General features: G+C 50.3%; 1 pseudogene; it reads right to left on the reverse strand.

Annotated features, from left to right (window-relative positions):
- Positions 1-8,743, reverse strand: part of LOC135873828 (ATP-binding cassette sub-family B member 5-like) — a 37,515-nt pseudogene extending 28,772 nt beyond the window's left edge.
- Positions 8,744-12,189: the final 3,446 nt, after the last annotated feature.

Genomic DNA, 12,189 nt, shown 5'->3' on the forward strand with positions numbered 1-12,189 from the left:
TGTTGCACTGCACTGGTGCCAGTATAGATCTTTGGGGGACCCTGCTATTTACCTCTCTCCATTGTGAAAACTGACCATTTTTTCCTAAACTTTGCTTCCTATCTTTTAACTGATCCATGAGAGGACCGTCTTTCTTATCCCACGACTGCCTATTTTGCTTAAAACCCTTTGCTGAAAGTCCAAATACACTATATGCACTGGATCAACCTTATCCACATGTTTGTTGACCCCCTCAAAGAATTCTAATAGATCGGTGAGACATGATTTCCCTTTAAAGTGCTGTGTTGACTCTTCCCCAACAAATCATGTTCATCTAGGTGTCTGATACTTCTGTTCTTTACTATAATTTCAACTAATTTGCATGGTACTGAAAGGTTTCAGAGTAGCAGCCGTGTTAGTCTGTATCCGCAAAAAGAACAGGAGTACTTGTGGCACCTTAGAGACTAACAAATTTATTAGAGCATAAGCTTTCGTGGGCTACAACCCACTTCTTCGGATGGTACTGAAGTTAAGCTTACTGGCCTGTAACTGCCAGGATCATCTCTGGAGCCTTTAAAAAAAAAAATCAGCGTTACATTAGCTGTCTGCCAGTCACCTAGTCAGGGCCGGCTCTAGGCACCAGCAAAACAAGCTGGTGCTTGGGGCGGCACATTTTTAGGGGCGGCATGGCCGGCGCCAGAATGCCGCCCCTAAAAATGTGCCCCGGCCGCCCTAGCTCACCTCCGCTTCTGCTGCCGCTCGCGCGCCGCTACTCGCCCTCCCTCCCAGGCTCTCAAACCTGGGAGGGAGGGGGAGATCCCGAGCGGCCGCGGCACGCAAAGCAGCCGTTTCGTGCGCCGCTGCCACTCAGAGTCTCCCCCTCCCTCCCAGGCTCTCAAATCTGGGAGGGAGGGGGAGATCCCGAGCGGCCGCGGCGCGCGAAACAGCTGTTTCGCGCGCCGCTGCTCCCCCTCCCTCCCAGGCTTGAGAGCCTGGGGGGAGGAGGCAGGGAAGGGGCGGAGTTGAGGCAGGGCCGGGGGTGGGGTAATTAAAAAACGGGGGGGAGGGGGGGCGGCCAAAATTGTTTTTGCTTTGGGCGGCAAAAATCCTAGAGCCGGCCCTGCACCTAGTACAGAGACTGATTTAAGTGATAAGTTACATACCACAGTTAGTAGGTCTGCAACATCATATCTGAGTTCCTTCAGGACTTTTAGGTGAATACCATCTGGCCCTGGTGACTTATTAATTTATCAATTTCTTCCAAAACCTCCTCTACTGATACATCAATGTGGGACAGTTCCTCAGATCTGTCACCAAAAAAGAACAGCTCAGGTATGGGAATCTCCTGCACATCCTCTGCACAGAAGATCGATGCAAAGAATTCATTTAGTTTCTTTGCAATGACCTCGTCTTCCGTGAGTGCTCCTTTAGCACCTCAATGATCCAGTGGCCCCATTGATTGTCTGGTAGGCTTCCTCCTTCTTGAGTACTTAAAAAAATTGCTGTTCTTTTAAAAAATGGAAGTAAACTCCTACTGAGGAAAATAGAACGGAGCATAAAATTTGGCAAGTCAAGTATGAAAGTGTAACTAGGAGGCCAAAAAAGAATTTGAAGCACAATTAGCAAAAGACACAAAAACTAACAGCAATTTTTTGTCTTTTTGTCTCTAACTGTCTCTTTTACTCTGTTGGTTAGCCATGGTGGCATGTTTTTGGTCCTCTTACTGTTTTTCTTTATTATTATTTGGGAGTATACATGTAGTTTGAGCCTCTATTATGATGTTTTAAAGTTTTCATGAAGCTTGCAGGCATTTCATTCTTGTGATTGTTCCTTTTAATTTCCATTTAACTAGCCTCCTCAGATTTGTATAGTCCCCTTTTGGCGTTGCAGGACTCACCCCTGGGGCACCTCCTGCTGGTCATCTCCGGAATTAGCTCTCCAGCCTCCGGCGCACCCTCTGCAGGCTGGTGTCCCGCTGCCACTTGGCCCCCCGTGTCCCTCCATGGACTCTGGTGCCCCGTTTTCTGGGGTGCTGCCCCCTGACAGTAACCCCTCACAGCCTCAAGTTCTCCCCCTCCCAGGGGAACCCCCACCCACTATCCCCACTTCGCCTCAGTGTTAGGCTACTGCCAGTCCCCGTCTAGCCCCCTGCTCACTGGGGCGGACTGCAGTGTAAGCCACTCATCATAGGCAAAGGGGTTCGGACCTGCTGCCTCTGCCTACCCATAGATTGCCCCCTGCAACCCTGCACCTATTTGGCCTGTCGTCAGGCCTGCAGCCTAGGGCTTTCCAGGCCAGAGTTCCCAGCTTCTCTGGCCCTTCCCCAGCCCTGCTCCAATCTAGGTTCCTTGCTTGGCATCTTGCAACCAGGCCCTTCTCCCTCTTCAGGCAGAGGAAGACTGACTAGGCCCTGGCTCACAGCCTCTTATAGGGGCCAGCTGGGCCTGATTGGGGCATGGCCGCAGCTGAGCCTACTTTTCCCAATCAGCCCAGGTTTCTTGCCCCAGCCACAGCCCTCTCCCAGGGCTGGTTTTAACCCTGTCAGGGCTGGAGTGGTTAACCACCACGCTACACCCCTTTTTTAACTTAAATGCTACTGTGGTGGGTTTTTTTGGTATTTCTCCCTCTACGAGGATGTTAAATTTAATGATATTATTGTCGCTATTAATTGAGCAATTCAGCTATATCACCTTTTGGACCAGATTCTGTACTATACTTAGGATTAAACCAAGAATTGCCTCTCCTCTTGTGGGTTCCAGGACTAGCTGCTCCAAGAAGCTGTCATTTATGGTGTCTAGACATTTTATTTCTGCATCCCATCCTGAGGTGACATGTACCCAGTCAATATGGGTTTCTGTAGCCTCTCTAATCTCCCTAAGCATTTCACAATCACCATCACAGTCAGTTGCTCGATAGTATATTCCAATTGCTACACTCTTATTATTCAAGCATGAAATTTCTATCCATAGAGATTCTATAGTAGTTTGATTCATTTAAGTTTTTTACTATCATAGAATCATAGAACTGAAAGGGACCTCGAGAGGTCATCTAGTCCAGTCCCCTGCAATCAAGTCAGAACTAAGTATTATCTAGACCAGGGGTCGGCAACGTTTGGCACGCGGCTCGCCAGGGTAAGCACCCCGGCGGGCCGGGCCAGTTTATTTACCTGCTGATGTGGCAGGTTCAGCCAATCGTGGCCCCCACTGGCCGCGGTTCGCCGTCCTGGGGCAATGGGGGCGGCGGGAAGCGGCGCGGGCGAGCCGACCCCTGATCTAGACCATCCCTGACAGGTGTTGTCTAACCTGCTCTTAAAAATCCCCAATGATGGATATTCCACCACATCCCTAGGCAATTTATTCCAGTGTTTAACCACCCTGACAGTTAGGAATTTTTTCCTAATGTCCAACCTAAACCACCCTTGCTGCAATTTAAGCCCATTGTTTCTTGTCCTATCCTCAGAGGTTAAGAAGAACAATTTTTCTCCCTCCTCCTTGTAACAACCTTTTATGTACTTGAAAACTGTTATGTCCCCTCAGTCTTCTCTTTTCCAGACAAAACAAACCCAGTTTTTTCAATCTTCCTTTATAGGTCATGTTTTCTAGACCTTTAATCATTTTTGTTGCTCTTCTCTGGACTTTCTCCAATTTGTCCACATCCTTCCTGAAATGTGGCACCCAGAACTGGACACAATACTCCAGTTGAGGCCTAATCAGCATGGAGTAGAGCAGAAGAATTACTTCTCGTGTCTTGCTTACAACACTCCAGCTAATACATCCCAGAATGATATTCGCTTTTTTGGCAACAGTTTTACACTGTTGACTCATATTTAGCGTATGGTCCACTATGACCCCCAGATCCCTTTCTGCAGTACTCCTTCCTAGGAAGTCATTTCCCATTTTGCATGTGTGCGACTGATTGTTCCTTCCTAAATGGAGTACTTTGCATTTGTCCTTATTGAATTTCATCCTATTTATTTCAGACCATTTCTCCAGGTTGTCCAGATCATTTTGAATCCTATCCTCCAAAAAACTTGCAACCCCTCCCAGCTTGGTATTGTCCGCAAACTTTATAAGTGTACTCTCTATGCCATTATCTAAATCATTGATGAAGAAATTGAATAGAACCGGACCCAGAACTGATCCCTGCGGGACCCCACTTCTTATGCCCATCCAGCATGACTATGAACCACTGATAACTACTCTCTGGGAACGGTTTTCCAACCGGTTATGCACCCACCTTGTAGTAGCTCCATCTCAGTTGTATTTCCCTAGTTTGTTTATGAGAAGTTCATGTGAGACAGTATCAAAAGCTTTACTAAAGCCAAGATATACCACGTCTACCATTCCCCCCATCCACAAGGCTTGTTACCCTGTCAAAGAAAACTATCGGGTTGTTTTGACACAATTTGTTCTTGACAAATCCATGTTGACTGTTACTTATCACCTTATTGTCATCTAGACATTTGCAAATTGATTGCTTTATTATTTGCTCCATTATCTTTTGAGGGAGTATCCCTGGCTCACTATCTCTCTGACCCATTTGTCTATGGTTGATGAAAACCATTCCTCCAGGAAATGGGGAATCCTGCCCCCTAGTTTCAGTTCTGGGCAGATGTCTTCAAGATCTTTCTCAAAGTAAATTTTGGGGGAGGGGAAAGGGCTGAGGTCCCTCCAGACTATCCCCTGGACCTCTATTCCACCGGTTTCCTTTGGGGAATCTGTCATACCTTTGCTGGTACCTCTGTGAGGATGAGGCATGAAAGAAGCATCTCTGTCTGAAGGCTGGTCTATACGCTCTCCAGTGGGCACTTAGTGGGCCAGGGAGAGACTGTTTGGTTTTGCCACATTGTCAGCCAGCAGCTTCTCCACCTTTTCTCCAAAAAGGAGGAAGCCTGTAAACTTGGCCAAGCATAGGACCTGCTTAGAGTTAGTGTCCATCTTCTAGGGTCAGAGCCATAGCTGGCAGCTGGCTACATGGCTTGGGTAGAGAAACGTATTGCATCCATTGAAGTGTTAGGTATAAATGCTGTTGCTAAGGACACTTTTGTTAAAGTGGAGCCAAAGTCAGGGTGATCTCTGTCCTTTAGGCTTGGAGCCCTTCCAGCCAGGAAAGGAGCTGCTCTTGCAAAGCAGGTAGCTGCCAGGGACACTCAGAGGGTGGCCTCCATCTTTCTATCCTTGGGATCCTTAGGGTAGAACTCCCTTCTGAGGGAATAACCATATCCCTGGTGAGGGATGCTACAGTGGCGCCAACCTTCGGTGTCTCAGCCATAGACCCCTTTTGGTTTCTGAATGTTTAGAGAACCTGAAGTCACTCTTGTTAATGTGTGTGCCCTGACCCAGCTTGTTCCATTCATCCCTAATCACTTTCTTAAAGGAGGAGTGAAGGGGTCTCGCAGCCTCAGGGGAGGAATTTGAGGGGAGGAATTTACTCTGAGGCTTGATCTCAGGAGCCCACTCAAGCTGGATGTGAATCTTGGAAACAACATTGTTGCACACAGCTTGAAATTTCAAAGGTGAAAAAAAAAATTTTGCATTCCCACCCTTTCTGTTTGGATTCAGAACCAGACAGCTCACCTTCCTCAGTGGAGGAGGAGAGTCAGAGGACTCTGTCTCCTGGATTTTTTGTGTGCCTTGTCTTTCCCTTTTTGGAACCTTTTTAGGGTGCTTTGGGAGCTTAGATGCTCTGCTGCAGCTTTGGTGAGGGCTTTTGCTGCTTGCCTTCCATCGGTTCTGCAGCACTCTTGAGAGGTCTGTCTCAGAATCCTCTCCCGCTGGGACCCATTTCTCCTGAGAGTTGTCTGAGTCCTGCTGGTCAGCTTGGGAGGGAGTGGGAGCTGATTAGAAGCCCTGCTTCTTTCCCCAGGGCTCTGAGGACCCACTTTTAGACATGGGTGGGGGGTATTTGTGGCCCTCCAAGTTTCCCCTCTTTGTTCTGTTGGGGCCTCTGGGACTTACTCCCTGAGTAGAGTGGTCAGGGAGGATCCTCCTCGCTTATGGAGCCGCTCCCTGCTCTGCACCCAGGTTCCTGGTCCATTTTATCCCTGCTGGGGTTGTGGCTGCCTTGGTGGGTGTAATGGGGTTTGCTCACCACTCTGGCACCTCCTGCTGGAGGTCTTTGGAATTAGCTCTGTATGGTAGTGCGCCCTCTTCGGGTGGTGCCTCGCCACCGTCACTCCTGCTCTAGCACCCACATCTCTCCAAGGACCACAACAACCTCTTCAGTGACACAGCCCTCTGGCCTTGCCACACACTGGGTTTCCCCCTTCTGGGGGACCTGCAGGCCTCTGTTCAGCCACTTCCCTTAGTGGCAACTGCAGCAAATTGGCCACTTACTCATCATCCCAGCATCTTCTTTGCCCTTGCCTCGGGGCCTCAGCCTGTAAACCCCAGTAGCCAGCCAGGAGCTGTCTCTCGCTCCCCCAGTCCCTGCTCGCAGCACTGCACTTTCCAGGGTGCTGGCAGTTCTCTCAGCTCTCCAGAGACACAGTCTTTCCTCCCTGGGCTCCCAGCAGAGAACTGCCCTCCTCTGCCCTGCAGCTCCCTTTTTATATGGGCCTACTTGGCCATGATTGGCTGCTCCCTTCAGCCGTTTTCTGATAGGCTGCGCAGGAGGCAGCCACCCTGGGCTCTATTAATCCTGTAGAGGCCAGTGTGGGGCAGGCGCCCCATCACACACTCTCCCCCTCAAGCCTACAACTCTTGGGGGTAGGAAGATCTCATGCTCTTCACTACTCTGAGATGCCCCTTTAGGTTATCCTGCTGTTTCTTGGTTTCCCTCAGCCAGAGACACACATCTTCCTTCTCCTTTATAGCATCCCTAAATTCTTCCCTCAGGCTTGCCAGTTCTCCTTCTGCCCTTAGGCTGCCACTGCTAATTGGGCTTGTATTTTGCACTCCCCCAGTCCCTTTTCTCTCAGAGTCTGGGTACCCACAGTAGCCTGTTCCACCTCTGTGTTTGTTCCTACCTCTCCCTGGGCTCCCTCTGTCCCAGTCATTTTGCCCGTGACCTCCTTACTACCTCCTACTGAGTGTGGGAGATGACTCCCTGGCAGGTCTACAGCCATCACCGCTGCATCCACCCTGACAGTCTCTGATCCAACCTGGTTCCTGGGCACGCCTTTCCTATCCTGCCTTCTCTTAAGGGGGCAATGCCTTTTTATTTATATGCCCCCCCTCATCGCACCAAAAGCAAGCTCCTTGTCTCTTCTTGGCCATGGGTCTCCCATAGTCATTCCCTTGTTCAGCCCCATCCCCTGGGCTAGCCATGACCCTGCAATTTATGAAAGGGCACTCCCTCTGTAGGTGCCCCTGTTGCCCACAGGCCCAACATGCCCATCCTCTCTTTGTTCTCCTGATGGGGGGATTCTTTTGGGCTCTCGATCCTTTCCACTCTCTGATTGAGGCTTCAGTCCCCCATCCCAGTAGGGGCAATCTCTTTTCCAGTGTCCTTGCCACCCACAGGCATAACAATCAGTCAGCCCAGCCACAGGTCTCCTGGTCCTGGTACCTGGCTTCTCCTCATGCTCTCTGTGGCTTCTATTAAACTTTCTCCATAGGAGCTTTACCAGGGCCTGCTGTTGCTTAACCAGCTTCCCCAAATAAGTCTGGAGGTACCACTGTGTCTCCCATTCCTTCTGTTGGTTCTCCTGGATTTCATGCAGCAGGGTCTCGAACCTTCCGTGCTGTCTGTCAGTCCCTTTCTGCCAGGGTACTGACGCCAGAGTCCAGCCTGGGATGGCACAAAAACCCTCTGCAAAGAAGACCTCTGCATACTCTGGATCCATCGTCCCCACCTTCAATATCTCGCCTTTACTCTCTCAAACACTCGTGTACCTGGGCAATCGTCCCCACAGTCCTCTCTCCTCCCCTTATCTCAGGGGTGACCTTGTGCCCACATTCTCCACCACGTGTAATGGGGTTCACTCACCACTCTGGTGCCTCCTGCTGGATGTCTTTGGAATTAGCTCTGCATGGTAGTGTGCCCTCTTCAGGTGGTGCCTCACTGCCATCACTCCTGCTCTAGGACCCACATCTCTCCAAGGACCACAGCATCCTCTTCAATGGCACAGCCCTCCGGCCGTGCCACACACTGGGTGTCTCCCTGCAGTCCTCTGTTCAGCCACTTCCCTTAGTGGCAACTGCAAATTGTCTGGCCACTTGCTCGTGGCCCCAGCATCCTCTTTGCCCTTGCCTCAGGGCCTCAGCCTGTAAACCCCAGTAGCCAGCCAGGAGCTGTCTCTCGCTCCCCTGGTCCCTGCTTGCAGCACTGCTCTGTCCAGGGTGCTGGCAGTTCTCTCAGCCCTCCAGAGACAAAGGGTATGTCTACACTACGAAATTAGGTCAAATTTATAGAAGTCTTTTTTTAGAAATCGTTTTTATACAGTCGATCGTGTGTGTCCCCACCAAAATGCTCTAAGTGCATTAAGTCAGCGGACTGCATCCACAGTACCGAGGCTATTGGAATTCTGGGTTGAGATCCCAATGCCTGATGGGGCAAAAACAGTGTCACGGGTGGTTCTGGGTACATGTCGTCAGGCCCCCCCCCCGCCCTTCCTCCCTCCCTGAAAGCAACGGCAGACAATCGTTTCACTCCTTTTTTCCTGGGTTACCTGTGCAGATGCCAAACCACGGCAAGCATGGAGCCCGCTCAGCTCACCATCACCGTACGTCTCCTGGGTGCTGGCAGACATGGTACTGCATTGCTACACAGCAGCAGCTTATTGCCTTTTGGCAGCAGATGGTGCATTACGATTGATAGCCATCGTCGTCATACTCCTGGCTGCTCTTTTATCCGAACTCGGTGACGTGGGTCAGGGGTGCCTGGGCAGACATGGGAGTGACTCAGCCAGGTCATTCCCTTTTCAAGTTTCGTCTCATGGACACTCAGTCCTGCCGGCAGTCGTACTGCACCGTCTTCTGGCGAGCAGCCAGGAGATGGCGATGGCTAGCAGTTGTACTGCACCGTCTGCTGACAGCCTAAGATGTATAAGATAGATGGAGTGGATCAAAACAAGAAATAGACCAGATTTTTTTGTATTCATTTGCTCCCTCCTCCCTCCCTCTGTGAAATCAATGGCCTGCTAAACCTGGGGTTTTGAGTTCAATCCTTGAGGGGACCATTCTATGTGACAGTTGTTTGTGTTTCTCCTTGATGCAAAGCCACCCCCTTTGTTGATTTTAATTCCCTGTAAGCCAACCCTGACAGCCACGCCTTCAGTCGCCCCTCCCTCCGTCAGAGCAATGGCAGACAATCATTTCGCGCCTTTTTTCAGCGCAGACGCCATAGCACTGGGAACATGGAGCCCACTCAGATCACCGTGGCAATTATGAGCACTGTAAACACCACACACATTATCCAGCAGGATATGCAGAACCAGAACCTGCAAAAGCAAAACCAGGCGAGGAGGCGATGGCAGCGTGGTGATGAGAGTGATGAGGACATGGACATAGACTTCTCACAAAGTACGGACCCCGGCAATGTGCACATCATGGTATTAATTGGGCAGGTTCATGGCATGGAATGCCGATTCTGGGCCCGGCAAACAAGCACAGACTGGTGGGACCGCATAGTGTTGCAGGTCTGCGACAATTCCCAGTGGCTGTGAAACTTTCGCATGCATAAGGGCACTTTCATGGAACTTTGTGACTTGCTTTCCCCTGCCTTGAAGCGCCAGGATACCAAGATGAGAGCAGCCCTCACAGTTGAGAAGCGAGTGGCGATAGCCCTGTGGAAGCTTGCAACGCCAGACAGCTACCGGTCAGTCGGGCATCAATTTGGAGTGGTCAAATCTACTGTGGGGGCTGCTGTGATCCAAGTAGCCAACACAATCAAAGAACTGCTGATATCAAGCGTAGTGACTCTGGGAAAAGTGCAGGCCATAGTGGATGGCTTTGCTGCAATGGGATTCCCTAAATGTGGTGGGGCGATAGAAGGAACCCATATCCCTATCTTGGCACTGGAGCACCAAGCCAGCGAGTACATAAACCGCAAGGGGTACTTTTCAATGGTGCTGCAAGCACTGGTGGATCACAAGGGACGTTTCACCATCATCAATGTGAGATGGCCGGGAAAGGTACATGACGCTCGCATCTTCACGAACTCTGGTCTGTTTCAAAAGCTGCAGGAAGGGACTTTATTCCCAGACCAGAAAATAACGGTTGGGGATGTTGAAATGCCTATAGTTATCCTTGGGGACCCAGCCTACCCCTTAATGCCATGGCTCATGAAGCCATACACAGGCAGCCTGGACAGTAGTCAGGATCTGTTCAACTATAGGCTGAGCAAGTGCAGAATGGTGGTAGAATGTGCATTTGGACGTTTAAAAGCGCGCTGGCGCAGTTTACTGACTCAGATAGACCTCAGCAAAACCAATATTCCCATTGTTATTACTGCTTGCTGTGCGCTCCACAATACCTGTGAGAGTAAGGGGGAGACGTTTATGGCAGGGTGGGAGGTTGAGGCAAATTGTCTGGCTGCTGATTACGTGCAGCCAGACACAAGGGTGGTTAGAAGAGTACAGGAGGGCACGCTGCGCATCAAAGAAGCTTTGAAAACCAGTTTCATGACTGGCCAGGCTACAGTGTGACAGTTCTGTTTGTTTCTCCTTGATGAACCCCCCCCTTGGTTCACTCTACTTCCCTGTAAGCTAACCACCCACCCCTCCCCCTTCGATCACCGCTTGCAGAGGCAATAAAGTCATTGTTGCTTCACATTCATGCATTCGTTATTAATTCATCACACAAATAGGGGAATACCTGCAAGGTAGCCCGGGAGGGGTGATGGAGGAGGGAAGCACCGGGTGGGGTGGTGGAGGAGGGAAGGACAAGGTCACACTGCACTTTAAAACTTAAAAACTTAAACACTTAAAAACTTATTGAATGCCAGCCTTCTGTTGCTTGGGCAATCCTCTGGGGTGGAGTGGCTGGGTGGCCGGAGGCCCCCCCCACCACATTCTTGGGTATCTGGGTGAGGAAGCTATGGAACTTGATGAGGAGGACGGTTGGTTACACAAGGGCTGTAGCGGCGGTCTGTGCTCCTGCTGCCTTTCCTGCAGCTCAACCATATGCTGCAGCATATGAGTTTGATCCTCCAGCAGCCTGAGCATTGACTCCTGCCTTCTGTCAGCAAGCTGACGCCACCGATCATCTTCAACCCACCTCTTACTCTCTTCAGCCCGCCACCTCTCCTCGCGCTCATATTGTGCTTTCCTGCACTCTGACATTGTCTGCCTCCACGCATTCTGCTGTGCTCTGTCAGTGTGGGAGGACAGCATGAGCTCAGAGAACATTTCATCCCGAGTGTGTTTTTTTCGCCTTCTAATCTTCGCTAGCCTCTGCGAAGGAGAAACATATGCAGCTGGTGGAGGGGGAAAAAGGGAGAGTGGTAGTTAAAAAGACACATTTTATAGAACAATGGGTACACTCTTTCACGGTAAACCTTGCTGTTAACATTACATAGGACATGTGCTTTCGTAACAAGGTCGCATTTTGCCTCTTATTGAGGGTATGCCGGTTTGGTGTGAGAGATCACTCACGCAGGACTGGGCAACAGAATTCGGCTTGCAGGCAGCCATGGAAAGCCACAGTCTTTTGGCTTCTTTAACCTTCATAACATGTGGGAATGGCTTTACCCCTCCCCTTACCGCGTGGCTAACAGTGGGGAACATTGCTGTTCAGCCACAGGCAAACAGCCCAGCAGGAACGGGCACCTCTGAATGTCCGCTTAATAAAACCACCCTTTTTCAACCAGGTGACCATGAATGATAACACTTTCTTCAGGATAACACATAAAGAACGGATGTTGTTTGAATGCCAGCAAACACCGGGACCATACTCTGCAATGCTTTGTTCTGCAATGCTTTGTTCTACACGCTACTGGCCTGGCGTGGTAAAGTGTCCTACCATGGAGGACGGAATAAGGCTGCCCTCCCAAGAAACCTTTTGCAAAGGCTTTGGGAGTACATCCAGGAGAGCTTTATGGAGATGTCCCTGGAGGATTTCCGCTCCATCCCCAGACACGTTAACAGACTTTTCCAGTAGCTGTCAGATGTATACGGTGGGAGGTTTTCCAGATTCATATTTTCAGAAGTGAGGTGCAGCCACAGAGCCGTGTCCTTTCTCCACACAGAAGATCAGCATCAACATTGAACTCACACTCCAAGCATAGACTAAAATACACTAACTAGCAAGAGCTGGTTGTTCTGGCCGG

Source organism: Emys orbicularis, chromosome 2 (genome assembly GCF_028017835.1).
Source record: "Emys orbicularis isolate rEmyOrb1 chromosome 2, rEmyOrb1.hap1, whole genome shotgun sequence".
Classification (NCBI taxonomy): domain Eukaryota; kingdom Metazoa; phylum Chordata; order Testudines; family Emydidae; genus Emys; species Emys orbicularis.